The sequence below is a fragment of the Pelophylax lessonae genome, assembly GCF_965119305.1.
Source record: "Pelophylax lessonae genome assembly, chromosome: 3".
Taxonomy (NCBI): Eukaryota; Metazoa; Chordata; class Amphibia; order Anura; family Ranidae; genus Pelophylax; species Pelophylax lessonae.
Window position 1 is genome coordinate 648,877,831 of NC_138770.1, and position 14,102 is coordinate 648,891,932.

Sequence of the window (14,102 nt, forward strand, 5' to 3'; positions counted from 1 at the left end):
TGCCTGGCGTGGACACCTGCTCTGCTAGCAAGACTTTGCATTCCTGCGCCTTTTGTGATATATCAGACATCAGGCAGGCATATGATGGACAGGAGACGTCATCAGGGGTGCTGACAAAACGTGTTGGGACGTGGGAACGCCATACGTCACTTCCGGTCCCTGGAACGCAGGTGGAACGCGAAACCGCGTCCCCTGATTGTCTAACCACTCCAGAGCATTGTACAGAGTGGCTGAATGCTGAAAACTAAATTGTAAGTCTACACTTTGTTCAATAAACATTAATTCAACATACTACACAATGAGGAGTTTCTTGTTGTCTCTCCAGTCCATCATATGCCTGCCTGATGTCTGATATATCCATACATACCTGGTGAGAAGAACCCTAAGGAGGATCGTCTTGTTTGTCACTGGTGCCTGATTTGACTGCCTATAATAGAGGTCAAATCGATCTGGTAAGCAGCTAGTGTGGTTTGAGGCCCTGGTGAAGGACAACTGGTGAAGGCTACACCCATTTGCTCAAACACTGGTAATTCAGCACAGAGGAGAAAATAAAAGTTTCTCAAATATAAATTGGACTGTATTACACACAGAAATATGATTATTGTGAGAGACTCACAGTTACCTTTGGATTTATGTGATCACTGTTTGGTTTGCACTTTATTTGAGCGTGGTCAAAGCCTTTTTGTTTTTGCATCATTGAGCATTTTCAATGCTTTTTCTGATGTGCTGCTCATTTATTTATTTATTTATTTATTCATCTATTTAGTTATTTATCTAATATTCAAGTACACATACATTCACTTTATATTCTTTGATGAATTCATTTAAAGCGGTGTTCCAGCCTCCCCTCTCCCTATCCAAAAATTAAAAGTTGGCAGCTACACGTACTGTAGCTACTGACTTTTAATATTAGGACACTTACCTGTCCTGGAGTCCAGTGCGGCGCCGTTTCCCGGAAGTGGGGAAGGGTACCTGTCAGAAATAGATACCCATTCCCCCCTCCCCCTTGAAAGGTGCCAAATTTGACATACCTCGCTGATCCTGCCTAGCTATACCCTCCCCCCTGTAAACTGACAACGGTGCATCATGGCTGCTGATCCCTGATACCGTGGTCAGTTTACATGCCTCCGTCATCAGCAGCCCTACTCTGTCTTCTCTATCCTCCTCTCCCCTCTCCCTCCCTGCCTTTCTGCTTGTGTCAGAGCCTACCCCGTCCCCTCCTGCTGCTCAAATAACTTTTACTATCCTCTATAATCCTCTCTGTGTCCTATTGACAAGTGCTCCTGTCTCTGTGTTTTATACAAAAAACGTCTTCTTTATCGTATTTCAGAGCGATTCCCTAACACCTCAGCAGTGCCACAGGTTGATCTCCTCCATGTCGCGCTGCATTGATGCAGTAATTCATGTAAAAGGAGCTCTGACCAAGGATAAAGTGCATACTATACTGTACATTAACAGACTTTTCAGTAAGCCAACATTCTGTATTAAAAATCCTTTTTTTTTTTTTTTTGGTCCTATGTAATATTCTACTTCTCTGAGATACTGAATTTTGGGTTTTTATTAGCTGTAAACCATAATCATCAAAATTAAAAGAAAGAAGTGCTTAAAATATATCGCACTGTGTATAACAAATCTATATAAAATATATCAGTTTCACTTTTTGAATTGAATTACTGAAATAAATTAACTTTTTGATGATATTAAAATTTTATGAGATGCACCTGTATATATCCCAAAATACAAAAGTAGTTTATTAATACACAAAAAAGTAATAGAATCAAAAAGGGCAAATAAAAGCCCACCAGTATATAAAATATAAAAACGTGTATAATAAGAGCAGTCAGACATGGTGTAGATTGCATCACATGGAGCTTGCCTACATGTTTTGCGGTACAAACTGCTTCCTCAGGGATTCTTTCTCCGTGTCTGGCTCTATAAATCTAGTGTATACAAAAAAAGCAAACATAATAAATCATACATCATAATACATATTTACAAAACACAGAGTATATAGTAAAATAAATATTGTCTTATCCAATGACATGGAGAGAGACAGACAAAAAACAAAAAAACAAAAGAGGGGATAAAAATAAAATGAAATAATATACCTCAATAAGGTGCATCAGGGTAAGGGGAGATCTCCAGCCACAAGCTGTCTTGCTTGCCTCAAACATAAGTGTGAAACAACATGGGATTATGTGTCAAGTAGAATATATACTCTATATGCAAATACATAACACATAACAGACACAGATGCTAATAATCATGGAGAATCCTAAAATTTGATAAACAATAGATTGGAAGCAGACAAAAGCACACAAGTCTGCCAAATAGATAAAAACTCAAATTGGAGCTAACCTGAGTGAGGTAGGCTGCAGGGATACTGGCAAAAAGGCCAATCCCTCTAACAGGTTTAAAAGATCAAAAGGGTCGTTAACAGAGGTTCCCTCTATATTATATAAAACACACCAATCAGAATTGCACATGTAAAACCAAAAGTTTAAGGTAAATTAAATTATAACTCACTCATAAAGGGAGTTCTTACCCAAAAGGTCATCCCAGTTGGAAATGTGTCCACATTCCCCAAGTGACCAAAGCACATGGAGGAGATAAAGTGCAAGAGGTATGCAGCATAAAGTGTGTCTGGGTCCCCCTAGGATCCATACACCAGCAAACTACCCCTCAATGGGCTAGCCCTTAAAAAGTGTATACGTCAGTCCCTAAGGAGCTGAACGGATCCTCCCCCTCTTGGCAGATTGAATAGGAAGGCAAGTGTAAAACATTACTGGATAGAGAGCCACGTTAATGACGTCCTGCTGGCTTGAGATGATGGCTGAAATTTGGCATATTCATTCATTCGGGAGCATCTGAATGAACAAAAGACTCTTTTGAGGAATGCGTACGAAAACGAATTGTCAGAAAGAACGAAAATCCAAAAGAATGAAAAACAATTCAATCTACGCGTTTAACAAATTGATTACATTTGGATAATTTTGTTTTCATATTTTCATTCTTTCCATCTATTCGTTATAGCTTAATATAAAGAAATAATTGATGAATGCATTCATATTTATATTTCCTTTGGATATATTCAGATTCATTTGATTTTCGGATGGGCAGTGTTAGTGTGTTATCTCTGACCAATGAGCTTGTCCCTTATTCCCCTTGTGTGTTTTTCCGTGTCACTCTGCATTTCATCCAGAGTCCAGAAAGGGTGTGTTGGGCCATTGGCACTGTTCTGTTGGATTTGTTGATTGCGAATACAACCAACAATGTCCGAAAGAATGAAGGGTCTGAGCCCCAAGTAACGAATGCCGTATCTAAACAAATGGAACATACTGAATATGAATGAATCCGAAGTTACAAATTATCCAAAGTGATGAATGCCCCATCTAAACTAATGGAGTGAAATGAATACGAAAGCATCCAAAGTTACGAATGATCTGAAGTAACGAATGCCGATCATAACGAATGAGCCGACAAACAAAAAAAAAAATTTAAAGAAACTTAAATGAAACAAAATGATATTTCCAGTAATGCACATGTCTATTCACCAGCAGCATCTTCAACTTACAAACCACAACATGTATATACTGGCGCAAGAAAAGAAGAAAGGCCAACGGTTTCCACCATAAGATTAAAATATTAATGTCCAATACACATGTAAGGCACATATGAAAATAAACACCAATATACTCACAAATGAGTATGTATGGAAGGCATCATGTGGTAAACTAAATGGTCCATCCGTCCGTTGGAACAGATGGTCAGAGTGGAGGGAAGAAAGGAGCGCATGCTCCGCAAACGCGTCGCCGCCTGCGTCATCATGTCACGATTGGAGAGTGACGTCGGAGGGTGCCCCTGTGTCCCAGCCACCAGGAAGCGCCGACATACATCGGCTGTTACCAAGGAGCATCTGAGACCGCCGGAGCCACTCTGACCATCTGTTCAAACGGACAGACGGACCATTTCGTTTACCACATAATGCTTTCCATACTGAATATATTGGTGTTTATTGCCATGTTGTATTAAAACTTTCCTACTGCACTTAGAGTGGCGCCTGTTTTCTCTCTACAGTAACTTACAAACCATGGCTTCCCAAAAAATACACAAAAGAGTCCTTGTTATTCTATTTGTAATAAAAAAAAAACATTTTTTCAAGCAAATTTTAATTTATTTACTGAGTAAGCTATACTTTTATTTCAAGCATAATCCTTTTATATACACTGCATTTCACCTTCCCAGTGTAACAAAATGACTTTCAATTTGTAAAGCTACTCTACACTGAATTTATTTTTCAAATTTTTCCAAAAATTTTCATTTTTTTTTTGGAAACAAAATGGAGCGGAAAAACATTTTTTCCCAAGGCTTGAAAATTTCCAGAAAATTTTACATCTCTAGCCATGTAGCTTGTCTCTGCCAAGTGGCATTGGCCCCAGAACTCCGCAGGCATTACGAAATAGGGCATAAATCAGCCACAGCTCAAGGAACCCCTAGCAACTTCTTGGAGAACCCTAGGGTTTCACATAACCCTGGTTGAGAATGGATGACGTATCTTCAAACTATGGCCCTCCAGTTGTTCAGGAACTATAATTCCCATCATGCCTAGTGATGTCTTTAAATGTCAAAGTTTTACAATGCCTCATGGGATGTGTAGTTCCACAACAGCTGGAGGGCCGTAGTTGGAGGATCCCTGACCTAAAGATTCTACAGCAATCCCTCTGCCTAGGCTGCATTTTACCAAACTGGCCCCCTGGATCAAATCGTTTGATTTTGAAGTACAATTTTCAGGAATAATTTATCCTTTAATGATGATAGAGTGACCTCAATATGCATGAAGCTCATTGATGCCACCTATGAGTATATTAATTCAAATGTTGCATTTTTTTATGTTGACACCAATAATTTGCAATTAGTTTGGAGTTGGATAAGAAAAATCAAACAGAGGAATTTTGTTCTAACTGTTGCCTGGGTGTTAAGTAACGTATGCAAAGAGAAGTCAACCATGACAGGCTTTGTCTCCTAAAATTGTTATGCAGTGTTATAAACATAAACATTCCCACATTAATATAGTAGACGGTTTTACTGTTTAATTGCTTAGCCGCACCAGGGAAATAAATTCTATATACAAATAAGACGTGTCTCTGCAATTATCTGGAATATCATACTAAAAAATGCAGAATTTACACTTCAGACTTAATTGAATATAGTTTTAGCAATTCTTATGTGATTTAAGTGAAGAGTCAGATATATGGAACTTACAAGGAAAGCAAGATTTCAGCACATTATTTTAGCTCTTAGAGAAGAAAGCTTTTTGGTTTTTGCAATTAAAATAAAGAATTATATACAATTTTGGGGAAAGGCAACCCTCAGGGGAGCAATTGGATGCCATGTTTTCCCTATTAGTGATAGCTACTGTGCTGGTATAGGTATGGGTCACCTGTACTTGATTGTCTATTAATAAATCATTATTAGGAAGGTGTACCTATTAGGCACCACTATAAAACAATAGTTTGGAACAACAGTTTTGTTATTTGTCCCAAATATACTGCATATCATAGCTGGATAGTGGCAAAAACAATGTGGGTCTAGGTGGTTAAGAGGGCCAGGCTTTGTGGTCTGAGAGTTTGGCATATAATTTAAAGTAAAGTAGCCATCATGCTATGCCATGAAGGCATGTGTAATTTCCACAGGAAAACAAGTTTTTACATTCTTTATACAGAATATATTCTCACTGGTATAAGATAGTCAGAAAACTGCTCATCCCTGCAGCCTTATAAAATATCCACAGGCAATATGTCAGCTGCTAGACCAGTGACCAGAGCAAGCTATAACTACATAATAAAGTTTGATGACAATAGTTCTTTTGTTCAGATTCTTTCAGTACAATAAAATTCACCATTGCACAATGCCTTTCTATATAAGGCTGACTATCTCAGACCAGTAAGTACATTCTCTATACAAAATGGTACAGACATGTAAACTCACCGTCCACTTTATTAGGTACACCTTGCTAGTACCAGGTTGGACCCCCTTTTGCCTTCAGAACTGCCTTCCTTCTTCGTGGCATAGATTCAACAAGAGATTTTGGTCCATATTAACATGATAGCATCACGCAGTTGCTGCAGATTTGTGGGCCGCACATTCATGATGCCTGTGACGAGACCCTTGCTCGCTCTGTCCGCTCTCCCGACACTCCTCTGTTTCTAGTAAGTCAGCTTGCAGATCACAACGTCTGATGGTTTCGTCAACCAAGGATCCGGGATCCGAACTACAGCTATGTGCCGTTCGGAATCCATTAGAACAAACACCAGGCAAGGCTGTATGTAAGTTCAAACAGGAAGACAATTTATAGGAAGAACACAGCACACTTTTATACAGAGTTTGGAACATCCTGCCCCCAACAACCGCTTTCCTATTGGTCAATTGTAAAGTACCTGCAGTTCCCATTCAGGTCCTCTCCAGACATGCAAATAAGGGCTCAAATATGAGTCAGTAGTGATTGGTCAGATAGCTTGACCAGGAAATGCAAATGAGGACTTGAAAATGAGTCAGTAGTGATTGGTCAGATAGCTTGACCAGGAAATGCAAATGAGGACTTGAAAATGAGTCAACAGGGATTGGTCAGATAGCTTTGACCAATGCAAGGAGACAGAAGCCCCAGGGGGCAATCAATGTACACAATAGTCAGACACAGAACAATGGTTCCCTAACGAGCCCTCAATACACATTACTCTGAGTGTCAATATCTCCCTTAGCAGACAACAGGTGAGGTCATTAGCACACCTGACAATAGGTGAATGGGGAGCCACCTTAGACAGTCCGTCTCCTCAGAACTTCCTGGGATGACCATATTAGGAATGCACTTCCTGCTCAGAGACCTCATGAGAAAGGGAACAATTGACCTTGCTGACAAATATGAAGCAATTCAACCCCTCACCCATCTGTCCTTAAATTCCAGTGATGGTGAACACCATCACAATGCCAGTCTTCCATTCCACCACATCCCAAAGGTGCTCTATTTGATTGAGATCTAGTGACTGCGAAGGCCATTGGAGTACAGTGACCTCGTTGTCATGTTGAAGAAACCAGTGGTGAGATGATTTGAGCTTTATGACATGGTGCATTATCCTGCTGGAAGGAGCCATCGAAAGATGGGTACACTGTAGTCCTAAAGGTATGGACATGGTCAGCAACAATACTCAGCTAGGCTGTGGTGTTTAAATAATGCTCAATTGGTACTAAGGGGCCCAAAGTCTGCCAAGAAAATATCCTCCACACCATTACACCACCAGCCTGAACCATTGACAGGATGGATCCATGCTTTCATGTTGTTTACGCCAAATTCCGACCCTACCATTTGAATGCCTTCACCACCATAAGGATCAGGAAGTCTACAGCTGGCTCTTTTGGTTGCTCGTCTACCTGTCCCTACCCTCCAAACCTGTGCAGGACCTGCACTTGCTGATCTGCTGTATGATGGGGTACCCCAACTGCCCTAATGCTCCTCCCAACCTAGCTTATATCTGGGCACTGACTCACCCACTGCATCACTACAGAAGAGCTCTTGCTAAAAGGGACCTAGCACCTGATTACACTATTCTCTATAACCACACTCTATTCTGGGACAGAGCCCCCCAGTAGCAGACTAGCTACATAACTGCACCTGTTTCCGCACTATTACAATCCCAACCAGTAGCACCAACATCATAAGCAGTCTTCACTTCCTAGCTTCCTGACTAATTTCTTCATGGCATGGCCATAAACAGAGTTGAGGGACCAGAGTCATAGGCTGTGAATGCCTCTTCCAAATAATTAAAAAAAAGCTAATTCCCAGTCAGCACAATAACAACTCCTAAAACGCCATAATAACTCAATTTGTTGATTTGCTCTTATGCACAGTGGAGTGTCTCATAACTATAGTCTGCCATCACCTTTACAGACCCTGCAAAGCATGTGATCAGCTTGACCACAGGCAGCAGCTCTGACATGTGTATACATGTGGCAGCTGCTGAGAAATTAATTTATGAAAATTATTTTGTAGTTAATGAAACATGTATTTCAAGGTCAAGCATTTTTAAACATAAGGGCCTATTTATCATTAGGCACAGTAGGGCTATGCCAACAGGTGGCAAACAAGCAGCTTTATCCTGTATTGTATCATCAGTTGAAATACTGTAAGTGTTTTTTTTTTACACTTTAGGGTTGATCTACAAATGGCAAATAGATTGTTCACTTTGCAAGTAAAGTTGCACTTTGCATGGGAATTTGCACCAGAGCTTAGTGAATGATACAGTATACCCAGGATATTCCATGGAGCTCAGCAGAATATACACTCTCTGTTCTTGTCAATCCCTGCTGCAGAGGATTTTACATCTGAAATCACTACGGACATGAAGTATAGTATAGATTTTTTAAAGTATAAGTTGCACTGATAGAGGTAACAAGAACATTGTTCTCCCAGTGTTTGGGTGCAAATTCCACACAAGGTTTGGCGACTACACCAAAAGACTACAATACTGACCACTAAAATACCATATTGTCTCTTTCTGGTCCTTACATAAAAATATCAGAGTTTTCAATATAGTTTAAAGTGGTTGTACAAGCACAATGTTTTTTACCTTCATAAAAAGGGGAAAAAAATCTGCGCTTACATCAAAAGTGACAAATAAATGAATAAAATTAAAAAACAAAACCAGGTGAAACAGAGAGCTGCAACCAATTGTGAAAGACGGACACAATAAATACAAATAACACAAAGGGTTGCGCTAGTTAGTGCCCATTCACACTAGGGCGACTCACAAGGCGACTTGTGTCGCCCCAGGTCGCTTGACATAACCAAAGCAATGTATTTAATCAGTGCCGTCTTAATTGCCACTACTGAAGTCGCTCCTTCAGAAAAGGGTCCGGTACTACTTTGAGGCGACCAGTGATCCGACCTGTCCCATATACTTCAATGGGAGTCGCCTCCTTATCTTAATTGAAGTGACTTGTGATCCGACTTGTCATCCGACTTTGCAAAAAAATGGTATTGAACAAGAAAAGAGCATAATTTTTATTAAAACATGAATATGTCTTCTGTCAACCTGGCCGTTTTTCTTGCAGGCATTTATCGGGCATTTTTTTAGTCAGGCATGTCTTTTTTTGTATTTAGTGTCTGGGGGGTCTAAAAAATGTACCTGTCAATTTTCAGCTCTGTAGCATGTCCAGAACCCCTAAAAAACAGCATTTTTCTTATAATTTCAGTAATGCGGCTTTCTCTGCGGCTGGCTTTTTTTCTTGCAGTCATTTATCGGGCATTTTTTTAGGCAGGCATGTCATTTTTTGTATTTAGTGTCTGGGGGGTCTAAAAAGTGTACCTGTCAAGTTTCAGCTCTGTAGCATGTCCGGAACCCCTAAAAAACAGCATTTTTCTTATAATTTTTAGTAGAAAACTAATGCAGTGTCTTTCCAGCTGTCTTTTTCTTTTTTTTTTTTTCTTTTTTTTTTTCAAAACATCATATTGTGATTGGCCAAATAAAAAGTCACCTCGCGCTGAAGTCGCGCCAAAGTCGCGCTGGAAGCGACGCAACTTTAGTGGTCGCGGCAGTTAATGTGTCAAGCGGTGATAATGATTATTAAATATGAATAATAAATAAAACAAATACAATTACCATATTATTAATATAAAAGCCCATATAATCGTGTAGATATAGTTGTGAAATAAAGCTAGTATGCAATCGTGTAGTTCTTCAGTGAAAAAGAGACCAACACCACCACTTGTGAATCTGTCGCTGAAAATAGATGGCTCCTTACCAGAAAATATGACCATAAAGGTCTTCAACGCTTATGATAGACACCACCAGGGCCTCTGTTCATATCAAAACTGCACTTCCAATTCCAATGGCTAAAGATGTAACTTGCCATGAAAAAGATAACAATCCGCCATATTGTAAAATCGTAATTTACTTTATTAGTAATAAAAGAATTGCACTTCCAAAGATCCAAAAGTAGAAGGCAGTGAAAACACCGAATGGTGAACCGCAGTAAAATAAAACCGGCCGGCTCTCACAACATCACCGGGATAGCACGCGGTGACGTCAGCATGCGGTGATGTCACCGCGTGCTATCCCGGAAGGACGGGCGATGTTGTTAGAGCCGGCTCGCTTTATTTTACTGCGGTTCACCAACCATTCAGTGTTTTCACTGCCTTCTACTTTTGGATCTTTGGAAGTGCAATTCTTTTATTACTAATAAAGTAAATTACGATTTTACACTATGGCGGATTGTTATCTTTTTCATGGCAAGTTCCATCTATAGCCATTGGAATTGGAAATACAAGTTTTGATATGGACTGGGATCTCAAGCTTATCTCCTAATCCAGAGGCCCTGGTGGTGTCTATCATAAGCGTTGAAGACCTTTATGGTCATATTTTGTTAAGCGCTGTGCAAATTGTTGGCGATATATAAATCCTGTATATCAATAATATACATTTTAATTGAATCTTCATAGTGTAGCCAAAAGTTCAAGTATTTACATTTCATTTTCTAGTTAAGCAGTAAATGAGCTTTAGCAAAGCCCTCAATGACCAAAGTAACTGCAGACGATGCAGAGCAGTTCATCCTTGAAGTGATTCTAAAGGCGGAAAGGTTTTTTTACCTTCATGCATTCTACCTGAGCTCCCTCTTAATCCACTGATGTGCACGAGAGCAGCGACTCTCTGGGGACTCTCCCTCCTAATTGGCTGAGACAACATTCACTGCCGCTGCTGTTAATCACAGCCAAACAGCCAATGAGGAGAGAGAAGGGGTGGAGCCAAACCAATAGACATGCAGAGCCTTGGCTCAGGAGCAATGCCTGCCTTGGTGCCCCTATTGCAAGCTGCTTGCTCTGTGGTCCCTCAGCAGGAGGGAGGGGCCAGGAGTGCCGGTGGGGGACCCGAGAAGAGAAGGCTCAGGGCTTCTCTGTGCAAAACCAACTGCACAGAACAGGTAAGTATGACATGTTTGTTTTTTATTTCTTTTTTACATTTTGTGTAGCAACCTCCCAGGTTGGTGCTAGGCAAAGTATATGTGTGACCCTGTTTTGCTTATCAGGAGGGTCTGATCTGTTAGTTAGCCTGTCACATGCTTCCAGGTGTGACCTGTTGAGTCTGGGGAGTCTCCCCACTGTATCCAATGAGGGACCTTGTTGGACAGTGGAGTAAACCTAGCAAATAGCACACCAGGGTTTATGACTGTCCCAGTGGGTGGGCATTGCTGCAATGCATCCTGGGATTGGGAATAAATCCAGAGGGAGCATGTGACAGGGTGTCTTATGGTGGGAGCAAAGTCCCAGGAGGAGGTGGACGGCTGTCTCTCCTCCTGCTGATGTGAGGAAGGTGGTCCAGGCAGTTGAGCTGTGCTGCAGAAGGATTCAGTGTGCTGACCAAGTGGAGCTGCTGGGCAGAATACTTCTGGAAAAACAGTATCGTGAGTACTCAGGAATCTGCCCAGGGGTCTGCCTAAGAGAGGGGACCACGCCAGAGGGGTCAAGGGGATCCAGAAGTCAGCTAACCAAGAGTGAGACAGTAAAGGGGGTGCCAGGTTGTTAAGCCCTGAAGATAAGGGGGTAAAGGGGGCACCAGGAAGGGCCCTGAAGTTGCTCAGCAGTGCAGTCTACTATAAAGGACAGCTACCTCAGGAAAGGAGTGCCTTAGGAAGCTAAAGGGACTCTTTCACAGTTAAAGGCAAAGTAAGCGGCCTAGCCGTGACTAGCTTAAACAGCATTAACCAGCGTCAGTCAGCATTAACCAACGTCAATCATCATTTTCTATATCATCCCAGCCAATTGTGCATAGTTCAGTTTGATTGGAGTATCCCACTCATCCCTTCTCCTATCCAAGTTCCTAATAAAACCTAAAAACCAAAGAAACTGGACTGGTTCTTGTCTGAGGTAATCACACTTGGAAACATATCAGAATGTTCTACTGTTGCTAATGGTAACCCAGGGGAGCCCATCATCAGCAGCTCCCTTGGGAGTAGTGCTACATTTGCCTTTAATATCACAAACAATGTTTATAGTAGAGGCCCTGTAGTCAAAATTTTTGGCAGCTCAGCTTGTCCTGCTCCCTCTTCCTCTTCTGTTAACAGACAGACATTTTCTCATACAAATATAACAGACAGACATTTTCAGGGTCCAAATTGTTTGTGTTACTTGTTACAAGCAGACTTTATTTATTATAAAGAAGAGATCTGAATACTGTTTTTTAAGGAAAAAAAAATCCTCTAACAAAGGCTTGACAAAGAAGGTGGTTCCTTTGAAACGCGTTGTTGCCCTAATACTGCTTACAGCTATTCCACAAGAATATATATATCAGCAGTAGACACTGTTCCCTGTCAGTTTCTAGAGCGGGTCTCATGCTGCTAATACCTTACCAGCTTCTTCCCCCGATGCATCTCAAAACCTCTGGTTGCCTTTACATTGGGACTTTGTATGTCACTCCAGTTGGACACAGGCTACTTTTACTATAAGTGTGCTATTGATTTATAGCAATAAATTAATTAAATCTTTTTAACCTGGATACCGCCCCTTGTCCGATCTTGCAGATGGACAACCCTTCTGCATATATGGTAGGCTGTCATTAGTGCAGCCAAGCCTGCCTAGCTGCTGATAAAATGCAGACTGGTGACATACAGTAAGAAGAAACAAGAAAGCAGCGCCTACTGAGTGTAGCATACAAAGTTTAATAGGGGTTCAAATAAATTCTGCACTCACAAAGGTAAATGGCATGCCAGCATGGTGAATATAATGGGTCATCTGCAGAGTCTCTGGTAACGGATGGATGCTGCTGAGATGAGTAGGCTGATGGCTGTCAGCGTCTATCAGTCAGCATTGCTGTTTCACAGCTCCCAGGTCTGTGCAGAGGCGCGGGTGACGTCACATCCGGCAGCTGAGAAGGCAGGAGAAGCGCGCGTTTGGAGCATGCGTGCTCCTTCATCGGGCTCTGAAGGGGCCATCGTGGAAAAAGTATAAATAGCCAACTGGACGTATGGAGGGTGGGATGGGACAAATATATAAGACAAATTGTAAAGAACTAGACAAGAGCCTACAGAGAGGCCAGCGGTGGAATATAATGACAGCAAAAAACAAAAACAAATGGAGAGTTATAACATATAAATGAGGATATCGATGACTAATAAAAATGAACATATGATCATGTAAGATGGTTAAAGGATAATGCTAAAATGAGAAGTATTAGGATCAATGGATAAAAAAGGCTAAAATGAGAAGTATTAGGATCAATGGATAAAAAAGTGAATGGAGGATCAAGATTCAATGTATAGAGCTACGTGTGAGTAAAAAGGAATGTATTAAAAATTATTAATTATGAATTATATTGGAAATAAAAATACAAAAAATATGTATTTTTTCAAAATCTTTAAATATAAACAAATATAAAAAGTTAATAAAAAGTATATATGTGTATACAAGGCTCTATGGTATATGAGGTATGGTGAATTGAAAGATATATATATATATATATATATATATATATATATATTTATATATATTTATATATATATATGTAAGAATCTGTAGATGTATGTGTGTATGTAGTGCAACAATTGGCAAGGGGATTCGTTTGAGCAGTAGTTTGGTGGAAATATATATAAAAGGAGCCGTACATAATATCTAGAATATACATTATATAATACATGAAATAAGTACATATATATATATATATATATATATATATATATATATATATATATATATACCAAATGAAGGGGCTGAAAGAGAAAGTGGAACAGCCGACATAGATATATATAGACACACATGCACATATATATATATATATATATATATATATATATATATATATACATATATATGCAAATATATATGCATATATACACATACATGCATATATATATATATATATATATATATATATATATATATATATATATATATATATATGTACATTAGTGTTCGACTGATATCGGTTTTTCTTTGCCGATATTTTGCCCATTGCATATCGGTATCGGCCGATACTGGCCGATATTTTTGTACATTTAAAAAAATATTTATTTTTATTTTTATCACTTGACAGGTACTCTTGTGGAGGGAACTGGGGGTC